This window comes from Molothrus ater, chromosome 10, assembly GCF_012460135.2.
Source record: "Molothrus ater isolate BHLD 08-10-18 breed brown headed cowbird chromosome 10, BPBGC_Mater_1.1, whole genome shotgun sequence".
NCBI lineage: Eukaryota > Metazoa > Chordata > Aves > Passeriformes > Icteridae > Molothrus > Molothrus ater.
Genome location: NC_050487.2, coordinates 25,616,785 through 25,638,639, shown reverse-complemented (window position 1 = coordinate 25,638,639; position 21,855 = coordinate 25,616,785). Strand labels below are relative to the sequence as shown.

The window sequence follows — 21,855 nt, the reverse complement described above, 5'->3', positions numbered from 1 at the left end:
CTAAGGTTTCCAAATTGTGTTACTTTAATAAGTTGATTTAATGGATATAGAGACAGACATCTCGTGACCCAGGGGCAGGCCTTGAGGATTTTGGAGCTGCTTATTTGCTATGATTATCCTTTTATTAATCATCATTATCCTTTGATTAATAAGAGGTGGGCTTCTCTTGGACAGCAGGCTGCTTGGTACAAGCATGCAGGTATCTCACACAAGAACCTGTGGGTTTCCAGGACTTTAGCCAAAGGCCCTCTTGCCTGAAGGGATCTCACCCTCCAACACATTTGTCCATCCCTTCTGCCCAGTGAGCATCTGTGCCCTCCTGAGCCCTTGCAGCCCAGCATCCCGTCCTGTTTGACAGGAGGCAGAGAGCCCATGGTCGCTGGCAGCCCCGAGCTGGGCCAGGCTCTGGGGAGGAGCTGCTGCTCTCCACAGTCCAGAGCCACGCCAGGCTGATGTGTGGTGATCCAGGGCTTTGCCTCTGTGACAGGTGTTTCACCTGCGTGTCAGAGTGCAGAGAGGGCCAGGTAATACTGCTCTCGCCTCACAGGCAATATTATCTTTTAACAGCTGCACAGACCAGGTGATCAGTGGTGTGAGGTCTGTTTTGGTGTGTGGATTGTGTTAGCCATACAGGGAATACAGACATCTGTTTTGAATGATTTGAATTGGAAATACCTGCATGGAAGTCTGGGATCTCCTTAACATAAATGGTTGGATCAGAGTAGAGGATTTCACGGCTTGGTAGCTCAGCATTTAGTCATGTTATTTGTGAACTAACTCTAGAAATATATTTAGAAAGTGAAGTCTAAATTGGGTTGCTGTTATTTAATGTTTCAAAGCTACCAGGTAGGTTGTATAATTTGCAGATTCAGCAGTAACGAGTCATGTTTCTGAAAATCATGATTCTTTAATTTTATTTTCACTCTTAGGTGCCTCATTTGGTTGTGTGCTGTATACAATTGTTACAATACTGTTTGTGAAGACACTACTGCAGCAGCACCTTTGAGACTGCTGTGTTTAAGAAAATGAGGGTATGCTCTGTATGTTAAAGATTGTAAGAGCAGAGACCTTCAGTGTTGTTGGGGTTGTTTTTTTTTTTTTTTGCTATAAGAGTTAAGTGGAATTTGAGACATTTCTGAAGCAAAATATTTATATATGTATAAAAATATCCTTGTTAAAATTGATAGATGTAGTAGGTCATTTTAACATCAGTGCCTAGACTCACATAGGAAATGGACTGCTTTTAAGCTATAGCCATATAGTACATAGTTGTGAAATCATTATTTCTTGCATTTTAGTCTCTTCCTACATTTCACCTGATAGTTGTTCTTTCTGGAATTTAATTGCACACTACAGCCACAGTTTGGTAGGATGTTGTGCAGCTTGTAACAATTCCTGGTCTTTTACTTCTGTTCAGAACTTTGTCTAAAATTGATGTTGGATCACATCTAAGAAAAAGAATAATTTGGAAGAATTCTAAAGTACTGGCTGTGCCTAACCAGAGTGTACTCACTATTTACAGCTTTGTGAGAAACTTGACTGCTTTTATATTGTTAACAGAAAAACTGAAATTGGCCAAAGACTTGGAGGAGGATTATATTTTGTGAGTAATGTAACTTGGGTTTTTCTGTCAGGCCTTGTAGCTACCAGTACTGCTGCTGTGCTTGGAATGATGAGACAGCCAAAGGCAGGACTTCTCACAATAGGATTGTTTAGGCTGGGAAAGCTCTCTGGGATAATTTAGTCCAACCATTATGATGTCACAGGTTCTAACTGTCTTTGACCAAATTACTGTTTTTCACCATTTGGAGATTACTGTAACCAGCACTTAGGTACAGACAAGGAGGGCAGTCAACCAGCAGCAGAACGCAGCCTGGCTTCTTTGTGGAGAAAACCTTCCCAGAGGCAGGGCTGCAGTGCTGGGCTCTGTGGCTGTGCCCACGTGGGCGCTGCTCTGGTGCCTTCCCCTGCTGACCACGCTGGGTCCTGCTGGGCCCTGGCCGTCTGTCTCTTCACCACATGTGCTTTTGGAAGTGCAGAGGGAAACACCAATTGACAAGTGCTACAAGTCTGTGGATTCACTGCTTCTGGGGTCAGCCAGGAGCAGTGTGTGTCAGCCTGGTGAGGGTCAGGCTGGGCAGGGTCCTTCCACAGCTACCCAGGCAGGGGACTTGGCTGAAACCCCAGGAAGCCACCAAAGACCGGGATGAGTGTTAGCTAGAAACAAATTATGAAAATGACATATTAATGTGTGGAAAATGTGAAACTAGGTTTAAAAAATATGGTAATTCAAAATGCAACAATCATGAAGACCACAGTACAGAGTTTTATTGCACAGCTACTAGAGCTGTGCATGACGAAGGTCCTGTCCCATGACAGCACAACTGTGACTGCGCTGCAGACAGCCTTGTACAATGGCACTTAAACCATCCAGAAAGTTCTGAAAAAAGGGTGCTTTTCTGGTGTATCTTGCATTGTTTGGATCAATGGTTTAACTTCATGTTAACTCTCCATTAGGAGAGTTTCATCTCCTTAGAGGATTTTGGCCTGGTATGGTTTTACCAATAAGATAGCTCAGCAAAACCTTTGTTTTCCTATGTAAGACAGTTATGTAAGCAGTTCTGAGGGGGTTCCCTTGCTTATTCTTTATTTAACCATCAAGTTCAAACAGAACAAACCCACAATGTAACTCTGAAAATCAGACACAGGAGTAGGGATATGGCTATGTCATATAAGAGCATGAAATTGCTTCTGTTTCAGTGGCTTCCAGAAGTACTTAAAATAGGAGGAATGACAGTTCTTTATGATTTACAGACCAGCCAAAGCACTAAAAAAGATGTCTAAAGTCATGGAACTTTGCTCAACTTTAGGATTTTTAGGGTGAATTTTTTATCTTGCTGGTGGTCAACAGAAAAGAAATCTTATTCCTAGAAATTAAAGTACATTGTATATAAATTCTTACTTGGAGAAGTAGTCTCTGGTTCATAATGGTGTCTTTGATGAGTCCCTATACGAGTAACAAGTACAGAATTATGACACAGCTTTCTATGCCTCACAGTTACCAAGCAGTTGGACTTCTCAGTGTGCTTAGATCCTGCAGTATTTTGTTTTGCTTAAAGTCAAGCAAACAGAACCCAAATAGGTGACTGCTAACTGTTCAGTTATGAAATAAAGAGTATGAAACTGTGAAATTCATTAAGTTTGTAGATAGCTTGATGCAGTCTTGGATAGGTGTAATCATACTCAGTCTTAGGTCTTTATGTTATTTTGCCCAAACTTGTGACTCATCACATGCCTCTGGCTGTTGCAGTGAGTGAAAGGCTGTGGGGAAGTTAATCTTAAAAGTCAAAACTGAGGCTAAGAAATGCAATAAGAGGGTTGGAGAAGCACAAAGTTAGAGGGAGAGAAAGCAGAAAAGTGGAAAATGAAGCACAGCAAGCACGGGCTCTTGACAGTCATTTTTTAATGGATATTTGTGCAGTGTGGTTTAACAGGGACAGTTAACAATCTTACTGTGGTGTAAAGTCTGAACCTGTGACCCCTGTGCACGCTTCACTGACCACAACAAGAAGTGATAGAGATGAAAGAGAACATTTAACTTTTCACAGGCTTCATCTGCTTGGTTTTTTCTCTGTCACAGTTGACTGGTAGAACAAATTTATCATTTTCAGAGCTGGTCTGCATGTTTTCAGTGTGCTAGCATGCACTGAGAAGAAAATCCGGTTCTGACTGTTGTGCTGTGGCAGGAGCATGGAGACCCTGTCCCCTGGGACACCATCCCAGGCAGCAGCTTTGTCCTGCCAGTGTCTTGGTGACAGCCCTGACAGACGGTTCTGTTTTTGTAGCTCACAGTTACTGTAGGTGATTGTTTCTGCACCGCTTTCTGCTGCACGTTCAGTCACCCACATGATGCAGCTGGGGAGCTCTGGAGCTTTGTTCAGGGCATTATTTTCTTCATTCAACTTGCTTTCCCTGGTAACATCTGTAAATGTGTTTGTCTGTGTGCGGCTTCCACCTCTAATCACAAATTATTTTGCTGTTAATGCTTGTTACTTGTTAAAAATCCAAAGGATTTTTGAATGACAGATACATAAATTTATCTGTGATACACAATTTCTACCTAATACATCCACTGTCTTCAAAAGCATTTAATAATAATTCTGAAGTCTAAAAAGCCATATTTTCCTAGCAAAATGATAGCAGTCTAGCCTTATACCAAATTTTTCTTTGGTCACAGAAAACTTGATCCTAGCTATAAGCAACAGTCAACTTGCTTGATGTTAGCTCATCAAAGAAGAAGCAGTGTATATTTAATATTTAGAATATTTTGGTGTGAATTTTTGGTAGTTGAAGTACTGCTTAGTTTCATCATGAAGAGAACTATTTCTGCCATAGGTGTAGTGCTTTTCTCTCATTTGCATCCACTCAAATAAATATCACATTTTTGAGGAACAAAGTATATGAAAATTGTTCTGCTCAAAGTTGTCTATGTAATCTTAGAAGTGTATTCAGTCTGAAAATGAAAGTCTAATACTGTGCAGCTGTAGAGCAGCCACTCTGGTACGAGTGAAAGGAAACATGAAGAATATAAAAATGGGAGGAGTGGGGAAAAGTAGAAATGAAGAAAGGGGAAAATAGCCTAAGAATGATGCAGTTTCATTTAGAAGGTTTTATCTTCTTTCAAAACACCTCTCAAAAGACAATAAGTCATTCTGTCTCTCAGCTGAACTGTTCACTGTGGAAGGTGAGCGTGTGGCAGGCTTGAGGAGCAGAGTCACTGCGTGGAGCTGGGGCAGCTCCTGCTGTGCCACACTCGTGGGGCATCCCCAGAGGCCTGGGCGTGCTTCAGGAGGTCCTGATCTTGCTGTACCCCCATGCCATGGGTGGCCAGTCCCCCAGCAGCACTGCTGTGACCACACAGTGAGTGCCTGCGGAGGAAACGTTGGATCTCAGGCAGGGAGCTGTTTTGGAGCAGACAGATGAGGTATTGCTGTCAGCCTTTACACAGCCGTGAGCAGAGTCATGGTGGTGGTATTATGAAGAAGAAGAGTCCAGTCATCTGCTGTGTAACTCTCCATCCTCACCTGTCTGTTCTGCTGCCATCCTCGTGCATCAGTAGTGCTGGCAGTGCATCCTCGGTCGCTGCTGGCGCGCCTTCAGCCGCTCACCCCTGCGGTTTGGTCCCGCCTGCTTCGGATGGGGCCGTTCCCAGTCTGGGCTCAGGTTATGTGAAGACAAATGTGGGACAGATGCATCTAATACAGCTTGTCTGTACTCTGTGTCCAGTTGGCATAGTGCTTTTTAAAGCTTTATGACTCAGGTGGGTTGCATTTAACTAGGACAGTGAAAGGATTCCTTCCATTACATACTTCTTTGAAAGTCAAATCTAAAATGCACAATGAAGACCACTTTTCTTAAATGAAGAAACATGACTTCCACATGTAAAAAAACTTCCAACATTACTGCTTTGACTGAACCATCTGAACAGCTGTCCTCTGCTACACAAACCTCCTCCTTGTTTTGGGTAAGAATAGTGTGTGCTTATAGGAGTTGGGACATGCAGCATGGCTTTGTTACAGAGCTAGAAACAGGTGCAGTTCTAGCACTTGCCATTGGGAAAAAACACAGAAGAAGAGAGGAAGGGAACATTAGCACCAGCTAGGCTATTCTGTGAGTTGGTAATAAACACCCATTTTATGTGCTACCATTAGTAAGTGTTTGTGGAGGAGATGGTGCCTTGCCAACAAGGGCTCAAGCCATGTATCAAACAGCAAGGGCATTTCAGAACCATTGATGGCCTGATTTTGGATCGAGGTTGGCAGGGTCCTGGTTCCCTGGATCCAAAGAGAGGAGCCGTGTAGAACATGTTGGTGATGGAGCAGGGACCCCTCTCACCATGGTGGGCTCATGTTTCAGGTGCTGTGCCATGCCCTCTGCTTGGCCCAAGGTACTGCAGCTTTCAGACGAAGCCTTTATACGTCCCAAGAGCGATCCCGCAGTGTCCCGCCGGCGTGTGACAGCGCTGGGATGCCAGGCTGGCCACTGCTCCTCGGGCGCTCTCTGAGAATGGTTGCTGGTTTTGGAATGAAAATCTCCCAGCAACTTCCCGGCCCCTGGCACTAGATGGAGCTTCAATCTACTTGCACTTGGAAGTCTTTAAAGTTCAACGACAAGATAAAAATAGAGAAGAATGCATGAAGATATGTGTGCCTGCTGCTACACTTACAGCACCTCTTTCCGTGTTTTTAGCAGAGTGGTGTAAATCATAATTTAAATTTAATCTAAATGAAAATTAAAACATTGCCACAGAATCTGCTTGTTCTAATGCATGCATTATAATCATTAGCACCCTTTAATGTACTCTCAGGTTCACAGTGGAAGTTGCTGTAAGTACACTGGAACTGTGCTGCAGAATTAAGGTAATGCCTGGGCTGTGCTGAATAAAGGTAATGCCTTTTCTGAACAAAGTACCTGGTTATATTTCAGGATGTGGTGGGGATGACCACCCCTTCTGTCTGCTGTGCTCATGCAAGAATACATTTGTATTTTCACTTTGTGCTACCAAAGCTAACATTTCAGAATCATCTTTTTTAAGTCACTTCATTTTTCCTCCATGTGTTACCCTTGAAAATATTGAACAAATAGAAACAAACAAAAATGAGCTTTGAAAATGTAGTGTTCATACTTTTCATTTAGCAAGCACCATGTCTCACAGGCCACACACACATAGCAGAAATTCAGACCATCTTTTCCTTCCAGAGGAGTAACTGGAAGTAGATTTAGTTTTGTTCTTGGGTGCCTGTGATCTTATCAGCAAGAGACTGGTTTATTCAAAACTTTTGTCCAAGCACTGAAGTAGTCATAAAAGAAACTGAAGTTGGGAACCAAAATGGTGACACTCATAACAGATTTTGTCATTAAAGCACTTGAAGTATTGTTTTGTTGCTTCACTACAAAATCTGACTTTGAATTTCAGTCTTCTTCAGAGGCTTTGTGCCAACCAGCAGGAGGATAGGGACAGGTGGGGTGCCCAGAAGGCCTCAGGAGGGCAGGGAGCATTTGTGGGGTGCCTAGTATGTCCTGCAGAGATTGCACAGAAATTGTCATTGTGTTCTCCTAAAGAAAGCTTTGCTTGTTTTTTTTTTAAATAAATCTGTTATTTGCCTCAAGGATGCCTGTTATGCTCGGTCTGGGGCATTAGAGGAAGGTCTTTTGAAATCTCACACTTAAACTTTAAAGAGCTAGTCTGTCATTTGCCATTGCACTACGTCTGTCACTCTGTAGCCTTCCAGAGAAGTGGAGCTTCAGTACTTACTAATTTACAAACTGTTCAACCATTTTGGTTCATTTTGATTTCTCTTCAGTGAACAAATGAGGATATGAGCCAAAATCTTTCATCCCTATCACAGCTGAATATTAGTAGGTGAGCAGACAGTCATTTTGTCATGTTGCTCCCCTCTGGCAGGGACAAAACCACTCCTTGAATACGAGAGGCTTAAGCAGGACATGGGCACTGGACTGCCCTGCAGCAACAGGACAGATGTGCTTCCCAGGGTGTTCAGAAGATCTTTTTATGGATCTCTGAAGACTGTAGTTGCAGAAACATGGGCACTTGGGAGTTCAGGCAGCTGGCAAACAGGAATGCTGGAGCTCCAAAAGTCCCTGAAGTGACCAGACCCTTCTGAAGGCTGTTGTGAGGGAGAGGACATTTGCCAGAGCAGGAATTGGACTCAAGTGAGTCTGGTCCTGCAGCCTCTGATGGCTGTTTTCTTTGTTTCCCCAGGTCATAAACACCTGTGTTTGAGCTAGTTCCAGAATGACTGGCATGAGAACACCTGCCAGGAGCATGGAAATCCTGTACTGTGGGTGACTTCCAACCCAGTGTTTTGCAGGGAGCTGCCACAGGAGCTGCGTGTTGGGCCATGGTGTTGCTGTTAGACACAGGTGATGAGTGGGGGAGCACAGCAGTCTGCTCCAGTACCCAGGGATGTGCTCCCTTGGGAAGAGACTGCTGCTGGGCCTGGGGGGAGCTCTTTTGGGAAGAGGCTGGAGCCAGCAGTCTGGCTCTGTGCACTGCTGGTTCCTGTTCCTAGCCTGAGCAGAGCATGGGTTGGTGACCAGGGCAGGAACGTGAGGAGGCACCATGCAGAGCCCAGGCAGTGGGGCAGGGCTCTGTGTGTGCTGAGTCCTGCGGCCACTGTCCTTTCCCTCCTCTTGGAGAGGCTCCGTCCTGGTGCTCGCACCTGGTGAGTACACAGGGCAGAGCCATGGCAGCAGCAGCAGCTGCCCAGTGCTGTGGCAGTGCCTTTGGAGTGCAGCAGCTCCTCAGAACGACAGGGACAGCCACGGTTCCATGAATAGCAAACCAAGTGACCTAATTCAGCTCTCATGGGCAGCCCTCAGCTGCTCCATGGCCGCTGCACTGGAGCTGACTCATCACTTCCAGAGCGGCAGAGGTTGGAGCTTTCAGGCCCTAAGGATTTTGCTGGTTTGTTATTAATTTTAAATTGATTAAAATGAATTTTTAAAATACCAGGAGACACTTGCCTAAAGAAATGGTTATTAAAAAAAGAAGGAAATAGTTGGTCTGTGGGAGTTAACTGTGTGCTTAACAGCTGCTGGCTCCTGCAGCTGAGGACACCCGTTGCAGCTTGGAGGAGTCTTATGTCAGCTGTTCTGTCCTGGCAGATTAGCAAGAACAGGATTAATCCATCATTATTATAAAAAACTGAGAACTAGAAACTGTCCTTGCTTATACCAGCACAACCCCCTTGTGTCCTTGTCCATGGCAGAATGCTATTACAATCTCACCTACACAGCTTTGCCCAGAACTCAAGATCTCCTGGGGGTGTGCATCCCTGCAGGAGCATCCCATTCCCTCCAGCATCTCCCGGTGCCTGACGAAGCTCCTCACATGGTCCGGAGACTCTGTGGGGTGGCCTGTGGGCTGTCTGTACCAGGAACAGGCTGTGTGTCCCCTGCTCGACCTCCCGGGGAGGGTGCCATAGCCAGGGTGGGCAGGACAGATGGGTGGAGGATCCTTTTTACCACTGTCAGAGGGCAGTTCTAAATAAGCTTTTCCCCTGGGATGTTCTCAGTGCTGTGCCCGCCTCTGCCGTGCCAGGGGAACTGCCTTACCCTGTGGAGCAGGAAGATTGTTCTCTCCAAAGATTGCCATCTGCTGCAGTGTGACTGCACAAGTCAGGCTTATGCAGAGAGATGAAGCTTTTCCCTTCTGCCTCTCCCCTTTCCCTCAGGTGGGGCAATGGGTGCAGCCCACCAGCCAGCCAGCAGCCCAGGGTTGCCCACTGCCACTAAGGATCCTTCTGTGCCATGGTGGGCTCCAGAGATGCAGGAACCCCCTTCTTGGAGGCTACAGAAACAAGGTCAAAGCTCAAACTCCATAGGGATTTCTCCCTGAGAGTTCATCCTGAGGCCACCACCCCTCAGCATTCTTGCCACTGCTCTGGAGGGGTATGGGCTGCATGGTCAGGATGCCACGCAAGGTCTGGCCCTGGTGTGTTGGTAGGGATGGTGCTCTATTCCAATGAAAGTCAGGGTGAGCTCAGGCAGCATAAACAGATTAATTGATGCAGTTTTTTGTCCAGTAAATAAACACCAACAAATGAAAAATAAAAAAAATATGGGTGGGTAGGTAGAAGGTTCCATGGTACTTCAGAGAAGACAGGGCAGGAAGGTGAGAGGTGTGAAGGAGCAGAATATGGAATCCACCTGAAGACAGTGAAGCAGCAGACATTGTCTGTCAGCCTCTTTTATGTCTGTCTTAAAAAAGAAAGCTGTTCTTTCAGTGAAACCAAAGAATGAAAATTAAAAAGCAAAACAATGCAGAACAATAGAAGACTTCTGCAAAAACAATTTGACACTTCCTATTGATTGAAGTAATGGAGCAGCAAGTTTTACCAACTTGTATAAAAGCATCTTTGGTGTTCTTTAAAAATCCTTGTAAAATATACAGTGATGTCACTCCTGTGTTGTTCACCTGTCTGTTCTCACCTCTAGATGTCCAAAGCTGAAGTGGTCTCACTTCATGTGCCAAAGCTGAGCCTGTTTCTCCTGCCTCTGCCCTGCACTCAGCAGTCGTCCTTGCCCATGGTGCTGTACAGCAGCTGTTGCTGTGGCTCATGGAACACCTGAGAGGTCCTGCCCACTCACCTCGTGTCAGATGGGATGGCTGCAGAAGCCCGTGTCTTTCCTGCATCCTCTAAGACCAGGTAGGATGGGTTCTTCCTTGGGGCTGGATGTCCCAGCTCTGGCAGCAGAGTTCTGTCCTGGGTGGTTCTCACTTGCTGTGCTGTGCTTCCTTTGGCTTCACCTCGGGACCCAGGAATGATGACCAAAGAGCAGTTTGTGCTGTGTGGCATCTAGACAGATGCTCTGTCATAGAATGTGGAGGTTTTAACAGGTTTCAATTTCTTTCCAACCAAGCTACTTTCCAAATCAGTAAATTATATGAACAAATTCCTTTTTATGCTCAGACAGAATCAGATTTAGTGTTTAACACAAATTAGAAAATTATGAAGTTGAGTAGGAAGAACACTGGGTTACAAAATGTTCTTGCTTCCTTCATTTTGCCAGTTATAATTTTAGTTTTAATTATTTATGGCACTCCATAATGTACTAGTTAATTTACAGTAGCATATTTTGGTACAGTATTAAAATTAGTGACAGGAGAGTTATTGCAACACTTGCTGTTTACCATTTGCTGAGTAATGTACACATTGATTATGCATATATTAGAATGGCTTTAAAGTATATGTAGCTTCAGCTGGAAGGTTAAGATGTTTTAGACATGTTTGTTCTTCAAATAGTTAAAAATAGTGTCCTCTAAGACCTTATCCTAAAGTTGTACATGAAATCTGTGCCTATTCATGGAAGGAGGGTTCTGGCAATGTGAAAATTCTTTCAATCTTTGTAGGGCCAGGCCTCATCAAGCAGACATTAAAGAGCACTTCACTGTTTTAGGGGCAATATTCTTATATACAGTTATTTTATTCCTATTTCTTTTTAGATGAAAGGGTCCAACAAGTCTGCCTTCTCAGTCTGTACAAGCTGCTGCAGAATCTGTTTAACCACTGCTGCTGTTTATGAGAATACAGGTGTAGGGGGTGGAAAAGTCCAGTCCTTGGGCACATGAAACATAACTTTGAGAAAACAAAATGCTGTCAGGTTCACAAGGAAAACAGACTTGAAAATAAAGCAAATATTTTTTCACACTTGTTTAAGTTTTATCACTCAGCTGTGCTATTTCTAGCAGTTGTAGACATAACATTTTGCAGAAACAAATTTGACAGATCTATTCAGCTGGCAGTACTAAGTTTCCCTGTACTGATACCACATCTTGCCAACAATCCTATCCTATGATGGGAATTGTGTTTGGTCACCTACAAGACAACTGGCTGCCTTCATTATGCATTTCCATTTTTTTTAGCCAGAGATAAGACATGCCCAACTAGACCAGAAATTAAAACAACCAACATGTCCATTCTTGTTTGGTGAAAAAGTGGCTCATGTTCTTAGAGCAAAGCGATTATATTCTCTGTATTTTCACAGGTTCTGCTATTTAGTGGTAATAGCTGTCGAGCATCAAAAAACCCACAACAAACAAACCAAACCAAACCAAACCAAACCAAACCAAACCAAGGATACTCTGCCTAGCAAGTGTCCTACCATACTCCCTATTTTACTACTTTTAGCCCCAGGTACTGCTTCTGAAACAAGAGTGATTCACCCCCTTGAGCTCTACCCACAGCCAGACTGAGGGTTGAGTTTTCCTGCTCACCCATAATCTGCCTCCTTTCTGTCCCTCTGCCTTTGGAATCAAGTGCCTTACCCCAAAAGCCTTGTGCCCATCGTGGGCATGGTGCTTCCCCAAGGAAGCTTGAGAGAGACACAATATACATTTCCTTAAGTTTCCAGGGAATCCATGTGCAGGGTAACATTTGGCCCATGGTGTGGTATGACACCAACTTGCAAATAATATTGCTTCTAAGCATAAAGGCTTAGAAAATCAAAAGTTTTCCTGTTAAGGGGAAATCTGCAACACTGATTTGAGCAAACCCTTCACCATAAACTTAGGCAGGACTTGGTCAATCCAATTGGGAAGTGCAGAGTCCTGCAGTGGCTGTTGTTTTCTATATTTCTTTAAGAATTTTGTGTGTGTGTATATTGCAGAGAGGCAGAAAAATCACTGAAGGAATTACTCTTTTTTTTTCCCTTTTAATTTGCTCGTAACAAAATTGAAAGTAAGGAAATCTAACCAGGAAGAACACCCACATGCAGGTACCACATGCCTGCATGCACCTACATTCAATTGATGCAAATAAGCTGAATTTAAAATGCTCTAGAGAACAAAGTAGGGCCAGCTGGAGGATTTCCTGCTGGAGAAAGGAAAAGCCTGCAGAGGCAGTGGGTTGGAATGCTGAGCAGTGACACATTCCTGATGGCTGTAAATAGGGTATGGGAGGAGGGGAATGGGAATATCTTGATTTGGTTATTTGGATTAGTGAACTCTTCCAGTTAATGATTTTTTTCATTTAGCATTCAAAATGCTTGTGGGGTTTATATTTCTTTACGTCTATTAAAAAAATTTACATATACATATACATGTACATATACATGTACATATACATCTATTTGGGGTGAGTTTCAGTAATTATTCATTATAAGAGGCTCCAGAAGTACTGTGTGCGTGTCTCTTGAGCACAACGAAGCAACAGAACATACAGAAAAGGGTGTCAGGGTGTCTCTGAGCCAGGTGCCTCCTGGCTGTGCAAGGTGTCAGTGTTCCACCTGAGCACACGGCTGCTGCTGCCATTCTCTTTTGACTCTGGCTTGCCCTGTTCTCCCGTGCAGCCCTGGAGGCAGGGGATGAGTGCCCCGAGAGTCACAGGGAGCCAGAGCCATGGCATCTGCCCCGTGTGGCTCCCGTGCTCTGGCACCACTGGCTTTCCTGCAGTGCTGACCATGGCAGGTGGCATTCGCTCCGTGAAACACCATGTGGATTTGACTGTTTCACAGACTTTTAAAGTTTCCAGTATTTCATTTACCAGGGACTAATAAAAAAAGCTTGTTGGAGTCAAGTAAAAACACATTTAATTCAGTACTTCACTTGCAGTCTAAAACTCACCATACCTCTAATTTTAACTGTAGGCTGAATCATTTTCATCCTACTGCTTTAAAATCAGGGTTGTTCTGCTATGTTGGGAAGTACAATGCTTTTTTTCTCTCTTAGATCTGTCCTGCCAAGCTTCTATTGCTTGGTGCTCTTGGATGTAAAAATGACATACAGCCAAGGAAGATTTGCACAGTTAGTTTTATTACTGTAAGCAAAATTGAAACATAAAGGATGCCAGCATACATTATGCAAATTGATTTATAAAAAAATATTAAATGCAAAGTATTAGTCCCAGTGAAATATTTAACCTTGTTCTGACATAATTCCTCAGGGCAGAATCTGCATTGGGTGTGCAGTACAATTGTTCCTCAATACTTCTCTCTGGGTTTTGTTCCTCTTTAGCTTGCTGATTCCTCATCTGCCAAACCTTCTGCTGAAGCTGCAGTGGTTAATGTTTGTCTAATTAAAGCACTATCTTATTCCCTGTTCTTAAAACTACCTGATTTGTTTTACACAAGTCCAAATACTTCCATTTGAGAGAGACTCTTGGCACAATAAATACAGGTGGAATAGTTGTAGCCTGGCAGTGCTATAAACCATGGAGACAGCAGTGAGGTGAAGCCCTGAAGCAGGTAGGGCTATTCCAAACACTGCATCTGCAACACCCTTGTACCTGTGGGGAGAGAGAGCAGAAATACAAGGGGAACACCATGGTGGGTGTGTGTGTGATTGTAGCTCATCAGAAACATTGCTTCCCTGGGTCCCTGGCTTAGGATGAGCATGGCAAGACTAGAAAAACACTGAAAGTGGCACGAATCCAAGACTGAGCAAACTTGGTCTGTTTATGTATAAGATCTGGGTTGATCTAATTTTGCATTTAGAGTTTGGCTTCTTCACATGAATTTGAATTCTAAAGCAGTGACTGATACTTATTTATTTTTACTTTGAGTTAATTTGAATCTGCATCTCGGCAACAACTTGTGTCTTTGGACAGCACAGAAGATACTGTAGTGTTCACTTCTGTAACAGAAGTGTATAGAAATGCTCTACTGATGTAGAGCTGTTTCACCTCTCAGTATGGAGAAAGTTTCAGTGCTGCCATTCCACCTGGAAGAGGAGCCCTCCTGCCCTGCCACAAAACCCATCCTGCCCTGCCATGGGACCAGGCTGCCAGAGAGAGGGCATTGGAAGCAGGGAGAGGAGCCTGGGTCTCTGCTGGGCAATGTTCCTCCCAGGCTGGCCCATGTTCCACTTGCAAGTGTTACGTGTGGAGTGTGGCCCATAACATCTTTCCTTGTGAAGCTTTGCTTCACTATCAAAAAGGCAGAACAGATTTCTGCTCCCTTCCAAGTGTGAGTCAGTTTGCACAACCCCAAACCTCCAGTTTGCCAGGCTAGTTCTGGAGAGCCTCAGCAACAGTCCCTGCTTATGGAGACAGGCCAGCAGCTGTCAGCCCTGTGAGTGGGAACAACTGATGTTTTACATAAGAAAACATAACTTGTTTTAGTTGGCTTTGTCTATCTATTTTCTACCTTTGAGTAGTTTCAACCCCAGTTTACCAGTCTGCTAGGGCAAAGTAAAGCACCTTTCAGTCAGGTGTTTGCCCTGATCAGCCCGACATCAGCAGGACCAACAGCAGAGATCTGTGGTGATTACTTGTGCTTCCAGAGGCTGTGGGATCTCCCCAGAGATCAGCCCTGTGGGATGGAGCACTGGAGAAACAAAGCAGGCATGTGGGCAACAGGAGATGTCTGTGCATGGGTGGTTTGTTCACTAACTGAGTGCAAGGCTGTGCTGATCAGACTTGTCCTGCAGCAGCTGCATCTATCTGGTTGTGCCTTTCTGTCATCAACAAGCAGGTGTTGGCCACAGAAACAGGCTGTGCTTCATTGCCTGCTCCCTAAAAGCTGCCACCTGAAAAGCTAGTTGTGTATTTGTAGGCATAGACTTATCTGTTGTTGAAAAAACCATGTGTACAACTGTATCCCCACCCAGCTAGGCAGACACAAGTGTCTGCTGCCCTAGTGACTGCTGCCCTGTTGCATCCCATATTGCCCATGAAGCATTTCCAGCTCTTGCAAATGGACGGTGGTGGAGCATAGAGCAGCACTGACTAATGTCACTTGTCAGGTGCTTCTGAAGGACAAGATGGGGCTCAGTGTTTGGAATACACTTCAAAGGATATCTTTGCCTGAATTCTCCATGGCTTCAGCACAACAGTAGAAACACCTTAGTAGAAGCACCTCTTCCTATGTTGAAGATAAATTTATTAAGAAAAATGTAGACTACAATGAAGTAACACTTAAAAATATCAAAAAGAAAACAAAGATGGATTCAGTGAATAGTCTATGTCAGAGCAGGGCTTCAAATAGGAGTTCCCTTTGTGCACCACCTCAGTCTGGGGGAGGTACAGAGTTTATTCAAATTGAGTTAATCAGGTAACTGATTTGTCAGATTTGTCCAATAACAGGGACAACTGTGTGACTGATGAAGGGGTGAGATGAGAAGAGGTGTGGCTGTTCACAGGCAGAGGGGAGAGTGAGTCACTGACATGTGCTCCGTGGTAAATGGAGAGCAAACGCAAGTGATTATTGGCATTCAAAAGCAGTTAATCTGGTCACTTGGACAGTGTCAGTTTGCATCCTTGCCTTCTGAAGTGGTTCATTCTCCTATCTGTAAAATGGTTGTGACAGTCCCTGCTCAGCAGCCTTGCTATGCCATGTGTTAGCAGTCATGGCTAATGTCACTGTTTGAAGTGACTTGTGGCTGTTGCTTTCCTTGGAATTGCAGTATTTCTGCTCAGCAAAGGTACAGCTAACCTAGAATAAAGGAGTGAAAACAGCAAGTGTGAGATTATGTGATGCACAGGAAGAGGAGGGAGCTCATTCCAATAAAGCATGCAGTGGCATGTTGAGGTGGAGCTGTGAATCCAGGCTGCAGGATGCAATCTAGGATCTGCCTGGGCTTTGAAACTGGATGTGGCAATCGGACGGCAGTCATGTTCTCAGCTGCTGTGGCTGGCAGTATTTTGGAAAACAGCTTTGACACACACATGCATAACTGATGACAATGGCCTTGTGAATGTAGATAGAAAACAAGCAGCCCCGACCCCAGAACGCAGCAGGTGGTGACTGGTTTCTCCTTCGTGGAAACTCCCATTTATTGCAGTGGAGGCTGAGGCCGGTGTTCCAGGCAGAGCAGTCTTACAGACTCATAGAATTGTTTAGGTTGGAAAAAATCTCTAGGATTAAATAGGCGGTTTCCAGGTGTGATCTGTGGTGTGTTCTGATTCTGAAGTATAGCTGTGGGTGTAAGATGTGCAAATTGGAGCCTTCTGTTACAGAGCACTGACATCCTGCTGTGGTGCAGCAGCAGAGCTGACGGCTCCCTGAAGTCACTCTTGGCTGCGGACAGCAGCCGAAGCACGCTGGGGCAGCTGGACAGAGCTGAGAACGCGGGCTGCCTGCTGCTGGCGGCGAGGGAGCGGGGCTGGCGGTGCAGCAGGCCCCGTGCTCTGGCAGCAGAGCCAGGGCAGGCCTGGCCGCAGCTCCCCTCAGCACGGCCCGGGCCCCGCCGGGCTCCAGCGGCGCCGGGCCTGCCTGGCCGCGGCGTGCCCGGGGCAGAGGGGCCTGCGGGCGCCGCCGGGCCTGCCCGTGAGCGGCTGCTGTCCGGCACGGCCGAGATGGCTCCCGTGAAACTCTGGTGACCGGCGGGCAGCCCAGCTGCCGTCCCGCGGGGCCCCGCGCACCGGGAGGGCCGTGGCCGGGACTGAGGCAGCGCCGAGCTCCGGGGCGAGCGCACGGAGCGGTGAGCGGGGATCTCTCCTGCACGGGTGGGCTGTGTCCTGTGCTGTTACCGGGCGGAGCTGCAGTGAAACATCGCTGTGCACATCGCACATACTGCGACAGGGGCTGTCTTTAACTGTGGGAGTGTTCTGCTGTACACCAGCTCCAGACCAAACAGGGCTCAGCCTCCTCCTCCGCTCATGCAGGGATGTTGGGAGGATGAATCTCATCAGGTGTAGCAGCATCCAGACACCTCACAGGCGTTCGATTACAGTAGTATCTGCCTCGTTCAATGCCCAGAGGGATAAAATAACTAAGGAGATGCTACTCTTTTTTTTTTTAACACTACCTCTCTTTTATTACATGGGTTAGTCTTTGTTCCAAACACAGTCCAAGCTGCCTTTGAAATCAGCAGTGTAACTGCATCCTCATGCACTGTATCATTTCCTTTCTTTTTCATAGAGTCTCGTTGTGTTTCTCCCTTCCCGAAAGCGAGAGCCTGCGGGCGTTCGCAGCGCCGCGGTCTGACACGGAGAGCTGGAAGCGGAGCCGTGCAGTGATTAAGTCACTCTCACAAGGTCACGCGGTGAATCGCTGCTGCTGCCAAGAATAGCACCCCGAGTCTCTTGGCTCTCTCAAGCCCACCCTCAACACTCCAGCCTCCTTTCCTCGGTGAGCATGATCTGATTCATAATGCAGCAGCTCTGCTGTGAGGCTGGCTACCTCTGTGATCCTGCTGCGGCTACGGAGGAAAACAGCCAGGCTCAGGCAGCAGCAGAGATTTGCACACGCCTGTAGCAAAAAGTCTAAACCTCAGAAATGGTATTTAGCAGCTTATCTTATCTACAGATAAGCTCATAAAATGTACTGACTGGTTAAAAATAGGTTTTAAAGTTCTTGGCAAACATCTCGGGCTTTTTATTCTTTGTTTTTTGCTGCAGTACAAAAATACCATTTCAATTATTCTTATTAGCTTTTTCTGGTCTTTTTGGAAAAGGACCAAATTATTGATGGGTGTTTTTAGCTTTTAATTGTGCCTCAAGTGCTAAACTTATTCCTGCTATTTGTTTGCAATATGTTTAGGCTATGTTTAGGCAAATGCAAATGTAAGTGGTTATTCAGTGCCTTTGGCACTGTGAACAGAATGTACTGAACTCCTGGGGCTTGGTACAAAGCCTCAGCCTCCAGCACTAACAAAGCCTGTGCAGGCAGCAGCTAAAACAGGAGAACTACCTAGGCTTGACAGAGGGGGTTCAGAAGATCTGGGAAGACCATGAATCATGTGCCTAGCTTTTGTTCTATGGACTGGGTAAACGAAATAAGGGCATTTTTGCCCATGTCCTGTTAGCTGAGGGTGCTCTGGAGGTCTGAGCACACTGAGCCTGCACTGCTGGGGCCTGTGGAGCCTTTGCAATGTGTAGCTCAGCAGCAAGGTTCTTCTGGGTGTCCTGACAGTCTGCGTGCTCCTGGAGCATCGTGGAGGCTTTCCCTGGCCAGCTGGAAGCCAGCACGGTGCTGCTGCCTGCTGCGTGGTCACTGCCAGCAGCTCGGGATTTCTACACTTGTTTGCCTGTTACCCAATCTATTTCAAGCTGTGATGGAATAAGGATGGCATTTGATTGCAGTACAGTGCACAACTGCTTGGCTTTTGTAACCCGTGTTTTAAATGGGAGGTTTTTCTATGTGTGCTTTTGCCTTCAAATAACTTCAGGCTTGTAGGTTTAGGCTTGGTGCTCTCTGCTGGCCTTTGCTGTGGCCTGATGAGACAGCTCACGACTCTCGCTCCAGAGGGTGCTGGGTTACTGAAGTGAGAAGCCCTCAAAGGAAGAGGGTAGTGAGGACTGTGGGGCACATAGAAGAGAGCCTCCATCCTGGTCTAGGTCTCACGGTGGAAATAAGGATGTCTTTGTAACTCTTTTTATTGGCTGGGCTTTATTTATCATCTCTACAGTGTGTCTGTGTCTCCTGATCCTATGATCCAGAGACAGAGGTGGCATGCTCAGTAAAGACTTTAGTATCTGGTGCTACAGGATAAGTCTCTCCTGACATGGCATTGGTCAGCTGCTAATGCCGAGTCTAACACTGTTTTTCTGTGTTCATGTGCTCTAACAGCAGAATGAGTGGCCTCCATCTACCACATAACATACACCTAAAACTGGTGTTCTGTTGTACCCCAAGTCTGAGACTTCAGCAAGCAGCCTGTCATGCAAACTTGGCCCCACAGTTTTCAGTGGATTAGGTACATTGGTGGTTATAGTGAAGCTTAGTCTCATGTCACTTGTTTCAGTGCTGTGGGGAGTGAGGCAGCAGGCTTGCTGCTTCCTGCAAGTGAGTGCAGACAGGAGATGGATGTTTGCCATCCGGAAGGAAAACCAGAACCGGCATAGCAGGTAGTCAGTCAGTCATGAGAAAAGGTAAAAAAAAGCACTTGGTGGAGAGGGGGATGAAGTACAGAGGGGCAGAGAGGCAGTGATCAGTCATAGATGCCTTTGTCTCCTTACATCATAACCTGAGAAACTCTGGAAAGCAAATGACCAAAGCTGCTGCTTTAGGCTGTCTTTGGGTGAAAAGGAAAGCCATGGGCCATCCCTGCTTTATTCTGAGTGTCTTTCAAGGCCTGTGTTGATAACTGATATCCATAAAACAAACATGCATTGGTTGTCATTTGAAATTAGATTTCTGCCCATATATTCTCTTGCTTTCCTGTTTTGATGGCCAATTTTTTTATAAAAACTTTTGATTTTATATTTCCAAGCTGCACATACAAATACCAGATTTGGGGCAACTATGTACCTCATTCATGCACACAAATATCTGATACCTGTGACACCCCAGGACTGCAGCCCTCTCCCAGCCTTGAAAGCCAGAGCCCAGGGGCTGCTGAGCCATTGTGCAGGCTGGTGCTGCATGTGTGTCAGACAATCACCTTCTGCACAAAGCGAAATTTTAGCTGATGAAACCTGCACCTGTGTATAAGGTAGGTTAGAGTGAAATCTGGAATAGCTGGTATGTTAGCGTGAGCTACAGTTTGTGCTGTTGGGGCCCCAGGCATAGCTCATTACTGCAACTGCTATTTCCCCAGAAAAACTTCTCTTGAAGTAAAGAGGCAAATTGTAGCAATTTGGCCCAGTGCAAGTACATGATGCCCCAAAATCTAACTGTGCAGTCACTAAAGAGAAGGCTGCTTGAGTCAGCTTTCAGTGAGAAGTATACAAAGAATTTGATCCTTAGAAAATATAGCTAATTTATTGTCTAATTTTAGAGTACAGCTCCTCTACTACAGATGCTATCTGAGGGACAGCTCAGAACTACTGAAGCCAAGGCTAGCATCCTATCTTATCCTGGTTTTACTAAATCAGATTTAGGGCCAGTAAGACCCAATGGGTCTTATTCTTGCATGTACTTTATTGCTGTGTCCTTTCTGTTGATTTCAGGGTTATGAAGCTTTCTGCAGCAGGATTTGAAGCAGCCAAATTCCAGCTTAGATCAAAGTCCCTAGGATTCACTTTTGATTTCTGGTAAGGCTTCTTTATGGTATTCCTGATTCACATTTTGAAGTCATAAGGTTTTATTGTGTATTAAATGCCATAGGAATTTTCTGCTGACCTTTCAAAAACTTGTTACACTTCAGTGTCTTTTGCTTGTGATTTCCAAAACAACCTGTGTTCCATAAAAGCAATTCTTCACAAAGCTTTGGATGTGTTTTCCAGCACTTCCTGAGGGTGTCCCTGATCCAAGCTCTGCTTTGGTGTGGGTGCATGAGAAACTGAGAGACTGATTGCTTTCTGCAGCTCACCTTCATTTTTCCTCTTGTGTTAAGGGCCATAAAGCAGAAAAGAAATTGAAAAATGGGAGCTGAAGATAGTGCTGTATATGTTCTTGTGAGAGCTGGTTTCCCTTCTTACTCCTTGCCTCTTAACTCAGTTGTTATGTATTTGTATTGAAAATGGAGGATTTTTGTCTGGCTGAGGCAGGCTGGCTGCCAGCTGGTGGCCACCAGTGGCGCAAGGGCCCCTGGCCCTGGACAGGCCACTTGTCCTGTGGCACTTGCAGCAGCTGGCTCTGGGTGACCAGCTTGCTTTACTTAGAAGGCTGAAACATCCATGGGCTGTGACACGATAAACTGATCAGCTGATTGCTTTGGAGCCTGCAAAGCACAACAGAGGGTTGAGTTTTGTTGCATTTTGAGCCTGTAGAAGGCAAAAGTAACCCTCTGGCATTCTTTATTTGTGTGGTCCCAGGATGGAGTATGGCGAGAGCGTGGTGGGAGCAGACAATACTTGTGCTGATAGCAGAGATTGAAGTGTTTCCTGTCATGGAAAAGATAACAAGCCAGTTCCACATCAGCTTTCTTTTCTGAGACTTGTGAGTACTGTCAGTGTTGCTGCTATTTTAATACATGAGCTGCTGCCCTGAGTGGGATTCACACCATTGCTGTGCATAGTCACCTGCCCAGAAATGGATGAAGGGAGAAGAGTGCAGGAGCCTCCCAGTGCTCCCTCCTCCTGTCTCCTGCCCTTCACAATTTGCTGTGTTGGGAACTGCTGAAGATACAGCAGGGGCAGGAGAGACCAAGGTGGCAGCAGAAGAGAGCTGCCAAAGAGAGATGAAATGCACGAGCCACAGGTAGAGAAGGCCAGGATGCCATCCTCTATTTTGGCCATGGTCAGCCTGTGCTGAGGAGAGAGAAGGCCTCCAGAGCTGTTCCCTGTTATGCCTGGCCATAGTAATCCATAGCTTGAGCAAGGAAAAGGCCATCCCTTCCTCCTGACGGGCGGAAGAACCTGTCCAGTCCTGAAGATATATCCATCCCAGGTGTGTCCCTGTGGTCAGTGCTGCAGGAGTCAAACTCCTGCTCTGGCCAGCTCAAAGGAATGGTATCAAAAGGCCAACAACAAGCTCACCTGATGCAGCTCTGGGCTTTTGGAAGCTCAT

General features: G+C 45.6%; 1 long non-coding RNA gene across 7 annotated transcripts in view; it reads left to right on the top strand.

The window, feature by feature from the left end:
• The window catches only part of LOC118690042 (uncharacterized), a 39,763-nt gene that overhangs the window by 1,720 nt on the left and 16,188 nt on the right, over positions 1-21,855 (top strand). For 2 of the 7 annotated variants that reach the window (XR_004980729.2, XR_004980733.2), the window contains exons 2-6: positions 7,784-7,944; positions 10,021-10,232; positions 17,383-17,592; positions 20,355-20,438; positions 21,162-21,285. This is a non-coding gene — a long non-coding RNA (uncharacterized LOC118690042). Of the gene's footprint in view, positions 1-2,448; positions 7,945-10,020; positions 10,233-17,382; positions 17,593-20,354; positions 20,439-21,161; positions 21,286-21,855 lie in introns of those variants that run through there. The other 5 variants (XR_004980734.2, XR_004980732.2, XR_004980730.2 and 2 more) reach the window with 4 other exon arrangements.